At 37.6% G+C, this 6,088-nt stretch overlaps 1 protein-coding gene across 1 annotated transcript in view; it reads left to right on the top strand.

Moving 5' to 3' along the window:
- The window catches only part of DBT (dihydrolipoamide branched chain transacylase E2), a 41,791-nt gene extending 40,997 nt beyond the window's left edge, over positions 1 to 794 (top strand). Inside the window, exon 12 of the mRNA XM_063104970.1 lies at positions 761 to 794. The gene's annotated coding sequence lies outside the window, so the exon portion shown is untranslated. The remainder of the gene's footprint in view (positions 1 to 760) is intronic.
- Positions 795 to 6,088: the final 5,294 nt, after the last annotated feature.

The raw sequence follows: 6,088 nt of genomic DNA, 5'->3' as shown, positions 1-6,088 counted from the left end.
CACATTGTCATGCTTTTAAATGACTGCATAGTATCCCATTGTATGTATTTATGATACATTAAAATATTAAGCATCTACTGTATACCAAGCATGGTTCTAAGCAAAGGGCACACAATGCCTACCTTCCTGAATCCTGCCCTCTAGTGGAGGAGACAGATTTTAAATAACTAGTGGAGGAGACAGATATTAAATAACTTAAAAAAAAAAAAAACTACTTAAAATCAGTGGTGGCCAGGATTTCAGGGGATGAGGGAGAGCGGGAGGGATGAATAGGTGAAGCACAGAGGATTTTTAGGGCAGCAAAACTATTCCATATGATACCATAATGGTTAATACATGACATTATGCACTAGGCAGAACCCATAGAACTACAATACAAAGAGGGAACCCAAATATAAAATTAAGTTAATAATAATATATCAATATTGATTCATAATTGTGACAATTGTAACACTAATGTAACATGTCAGTGATAGGAGAAACTATATATGGGTGGGGGAGGGTATGGGAACCATCTGTACTTACTGTTCAATTTCTCCATAAAACTAAAACTGCTATAAAAATAAAAACAAAACAAAAATAATTACTATTCTAAGAAAAAGAAAACAGGAGTTATGAGCCATATAGCAGAGTATATCCCATAATTTACTAATTATGAAGATGGATATCCCATAATTTAACTAATTCCCTATTGATAGTCATTTGCTGAATTTTAAATGAAGAATGACATGATCAGTAAAAATTTCCCTCTTACTTACAGAATGTGAACACCAGGAGAAGCTCTAAGATAACTGGAAAAAATAAAAAAGGCAAAAAAAAAAAAAAATAAAGTAAAAGGAGAGAGTCCTGAAGCAAGCAAAATACGCTTATACCCTGAAGGTCCAACATCAGTGGGTCAAGATGTTCTCTACATTGCCAAAGTAACCCTGGGGCTGTCTGTTGTATCCCAACCCATTGTCATTACCATCTTCTCTTTAGTCCCCTCCATTGAAAATTCAGCAAAAGATTTGTTCCTGGCTGTGTGCAGGACCTTTGGAATAGCAGGATTCCCTAGAGGAGACCAGAGGTCCAGGAGCACAGCCCTAGCAGCAGTGCTGGCGCAAGGGCTCCACACATCACAGGGTGGGCTGGGAGTTGGCTGAGTGGAACAAGGCTCTTGCTGTATTCCTAGAGGTTGAAATTAAAGTGGAGAAGCCAGAAAATTCAAGTTCTTTACTAATATATCTGGAGGTTAGAAGTATATGTACGTGGAGAAGAAGCCCAAATTATTGCTGGGAGTGGCGAAGAAGAAAATCAAGGCTTTGTTCATTAAATAGAGCATTCCTCTGACATTTGAAAAAGAAGCACAATAGGGAAGGAAGTTTGAAGAACAGAAGCCAGAATTGGTATGAACTTCCATTTTAGAGATCAAAATGTATCTTATGTTGAAACATATCCGGGAAGTGGTTATGTAGGAAGAGAGTGAAAGTGATAGTTTTTTTGTTCAGAAAGCCCAGTGGCTTGTTCGGGCATTTCTCATGACTTTCCACTCAAAGTGGATCTCAAAAGTCACTTGATGGACTGAGGAAGAGATGGTGGAGCTCAGCACTGCCCTACAATACCAGGAGTACAAACCTTCCCTTGAAATCTTCAAAGACGTATAACATATACCCTGTAACTGATTAATTAGTTCATTCTGCACTTCTGAGGGTACTTCAAAAAGTTCATGAAAGAATAGAATTAAAAGATAATGTGAATTCTTTCATGAACTTTTTGAAGACCTTTCGTATTTATTGAGTATGTGTTCAGTTCCAGCCTCTGGGATAGAGACTATGGATAAAGGAGAAGATAGATGATGTTTCTGCCCGCACAGCGAGAGCTTTGGCTGGTGATTAAAGCCTTCACTGGAAGTGGGTCTGTGCCAATACCTGGAGAAGAGCAGTGCTTTTAGAGTTGAATTATACTTCCAGTCAATTTTTAATGGTTTTTCTCCTTCCTTGTACACGTCTTTTCTTACTGAGATTAAATCATTTTGTCTTTCCTTAACTCTATCCTCATAACTCCTACCTCACAAGCCACACACCTAATATTAGGATAGACTCTATTTTTAGGCCACACAAACCCAAGCCACTCAAATTCTTGAACAGGACGTGGCTCAGGTATTGCTTTTCATGGGGCAAGCAACATAGATGACATGTATGTGACCCCAGACCATTCAGGGACCAACGTGGGAGGGCTGCACCATCTGAGCACTATACTTTCAGAACTCACAGAAGAGAGTTCTAATTAAAGTACCGGCATTGAGTCATCCGGCCTATATGCTCTCCACGTAATGGTAGTGAAGGAAAAATTGAGTAAAATTTAGGCAATAATTGTAATGGTGCTTCAATATTCTCTAGTTGTCTGATCTTAAGATTGTTGCATTTTAGTTTACTCAGTTTCAGTGTTCTGCACTTTCACCGGCATATTAATTATGACAGAAGAAAAAAAGTAAGTTAAATTTTCAAACCTAATTTTATGGTCAAACAGAACATTAACAGAACCCCATGACTTACCATAGGGATATTTATCAAGAGAAAAAGAAGATATATGTTTGAATTTACTCGACATATTCTACGAGATATCTAGGTCATCAGTTCAGTGTCCAACAAATCCCAAATCTTATCAGACAGACTAAGTCAACTCTGAACTATTTATGCCAAACCTGACATGGTTCATGTTATCACTGTTATCCCATCAAAGTAACCAGAGGCTCTTTTATGTTATAAAAGGCATACCATTTAAGTGAACACTGAAGGTAACACGAGTCCCTGATGTTTACAAGTTTGGAGTAAAATGAGAATGAAAATTAATTCATTATGAAACAACCCCAGTACTGAGCACAAGGGCCTTTAGCCATAAGTGAATTCATGTGCTAGTCAGCCCCTTGTAAGAGAACTCTGGGCTACAGGGTCTAGCTTGTTAAAACCGAGCAGGAGGATTTGCAGACAGTCCAGAGAAGAGACACAAAAAATTGGAAGCATGACAAGAATAATTGCAATTCTGTTATAAAGAGGTCATCTATATCAGGCTTTTATGGAGTATCATGTGGAATGTTACAATGCAAAGCATAGGAAACAGCTGTTGTGGGTGTTAACAAGAGACAGGACAGAAGAAAAGAGAACAGGTGAAAGATCAAGAATTTAGGTTTGAGGGCTGCTGGGTTAGCTCACTTGGTTAGAGAGCAATGATGATAGTACCAAGAACCAAGGTCAAGGGTTTGGATCCCCAAACCAGCCAGCTACCAAAAAAAAAAAAAAAAGAATTTAGGTTTGATATGGGGAAAAGCTGGGACAGTCAAGGAAACGGGTCCATGCTCAGATAGGGCTGAGCAGGGGGCAGAGTCTTTTCCAGCAGGCAGCACGAGTGCCCCCATCCATCTACATCACCAGAGAAGCAGTCGGACTGTGTTAAACTTAGGAAAAGCTATTTAACTTGAAGTTTGCTGCAAGAAAACTTCACAGTAGTTCTACAAATGTGGTAAAAAGCAAATCCAAAAACACCAAAATTATAGTCTGTAGAGAAGTTGCAAGAGTATAGTCAGCTGTAAAAATCTAGCATTTTGATTTCTTCGAAAAATGCAACTAGAGTTCACACTTTAGTAACTAAGGCAAGTAAACTAACTTGATAGTAGATGTGATTACTAGTGGAAACTGCAGGGATGAATATAAATCGGAACATGACTAGCAATTTAAAACATTAGATATTCACATGTTAGAGCCGATGAGCTGAGCCACCAAACTAACAAGTCCGCAAACCAAAGGTTTCACAAGTTGCGCAAGAACATGGCCTTGGTCCCATTGTGTTGCTGGCACAAGATTAGAAAGGGCCCTGTTGGTTTAAATGCTGAATAGACATTTCAACTGGACAGAGCAGGACAAACTGCCACATCAAAGGTGTCATTTAAAAAAACCACCATTGTCCTTTTATGGCACTAGTTTCTCTAATAATTTTGTGTATATTAGAAATAATGATATATAAATGCAATACACTCCAATTTCATTAGAATGGTATTATTTCTATAACATGATGTTACTTTTTGGATTGTAATACTTTCTGAATGCAAAAAATTCTCAGGCTGGCCTGTGGCTCACTTGGGAGAGTACGGTGCTGACAACACCAAGCCAAGGGTTAAGATCCCCTTACCAGTCATTTAAAAAAAAAAAATTCTCACAGCTTCCTCTACATTTACTAGATCTTAAGGGTTTTGCATAGTATTTGTGGAAATGTGAAAAACCAATTCTTGTAGTTGCCTTTTGAAATGTATACAAAATATACTACAGAGACGTCAGTACCCTAGTAAAGAAGTATTATGTAGTTTATACAGAATTATCTGTGTGAAAGGTTTTAAATTCAGTACAGCTTTTGTTTCTGTAAAACTAAAAGTAGCGCATAAAAATAAAAGCAGGTGGTACATATCTCTTAAATTTGTTATGCAGTCAAAAATACCTCATTCAAGATATGTGAGGTCTTCAAAAAGTTCATGGAAAGATTGGAATTCTCTTTTAATTATATTTTTCCATGAGCTTTTTGAAGTATACCCTCATATAGGAAGCCAGTGCCATTTCTCTGTTGTTATTTGGTGGGTATGCCAGAGGTATTGTTTTTACTTTTGTATTTTTCTTTTGAATCAAGACTATAATGTTTTTTATTCTATTTATCTGATTTTAGGTTTAAATTGGCCCTGGAAGTTTGCATAATATTCTGATTAGTATTGCTAAGGTGCTATATTTCATATGAGAACTATCTTTACATAATGAGAAGAAGTATGGCAACTACTTAACTCATCACAGAAATTATGTTTATTTGTATTTTGTTTGTTAAATAACATTGGTTGTTTAGGCTCACGGCATGCTTTCCTTAAATGAAGATTTTAAAATAATTTCCAATGACCTTCTAATTTCAGGCCAATTTCCAATATGCTATAAAATAAATGATTTTTATATAACAGTCTCTTGTGTCTTCACTGTTGGTTGATTTAGGGAAATGACGAGGATTTGGGTGGTAGTGGGGTGTGTGTGTGTGTGTGTGTCTGTGTGTGTGTGTGTATTTGTGTGTGAAAAATGATAACCAACAGAAAGTGTAAAGGTCAGAAGTACATTTTAATTCCCATTTAAATATATTAACTTTTTCATAAAACATAACATATTTAATAATAGAAAAAAGAGAAAAAGTAATTAACTCTTTAATTTTCCTCAGCCATTTTAGAAGCTTAGATATCTAAGTTATTACGAGATTGAAACTGTGGGGAAATATTGCAGAAGCCATGTGAGACTGGCTGGAACCTGAGAGCTTGAGCTCCAGGAGAAAGGCATTTGGTGCCCACGAGCATTTCCTACCATCTCCTCAGAAATGGTTTCTGTTTTGTGAGACCAGGTGTGCAAGGTAGTATGTGGCTATAACTTTCTAATATAAGTCTCAAAATATGGAGGAGAGGCTCACTAATATTTGGCAGGTGTGTTGTCTGTTATTGAGGACATTCCTTTGCACACACACACATGCACACACACGTGCACATCTACCCAACCTTACCGAAAGATTTCTACAAAAAAAATCAGTGTTCAAAACTGTGAGGTACTGACATAAAGACAGACACAGAGAGCAATGGAATAAAATAGAGAGCCCAGGAATAAACGCTCACACTCATATATGGTCAAGTGATTTTTTACAAGGGTGCCAAGACCATTCAATGGGGAAAAGACAGTCTTTTCAACAAATGGTGCTGTGAACACTAGATGTTCACATGCAGAGGAATGAAGCTGGACCCTGCTATGGTCTGAATGTTTGTGTCCCACCAAAATTCATACATTGAATCTTAACTACCAGGTGATGGTATTAACATGTGGGGCCTTTGAGAGGTGATTAGATCATGAGGGCTCTGCCCTCATGAATGGGATTAGTGTCCTTATAACAGAGGCCCAAGGGAGCTTGTTTTCCTCTTCCATCATATGAGGATGCAGCAAGAAATCACCGTCTGTGATGAATGGGCCCTCACCAGACACCAAATCTGCTATCACTTTTATCTTGTACTTTCCAATCTCCAGAACTGTGAACAATAAATTCTGTTGTT

Source organism: Cynocephalus volans, chromosome 8 (genome assembly GCF_027409185.1).
Source record: "Cynocephalus volans isolate mCynVol1 chromosome 8, mCynVol1.pri, whole genome shotgun sequence".
NCBI lineage: Eukaryota > Metazoa > Chordata > Mammalia > Dermoptera > Cynocephalidae > Cynocephalus > Cynocephalus volans.
This window is presented reverse-complemented; position numbering and strand designations above follow the sequence as displayed.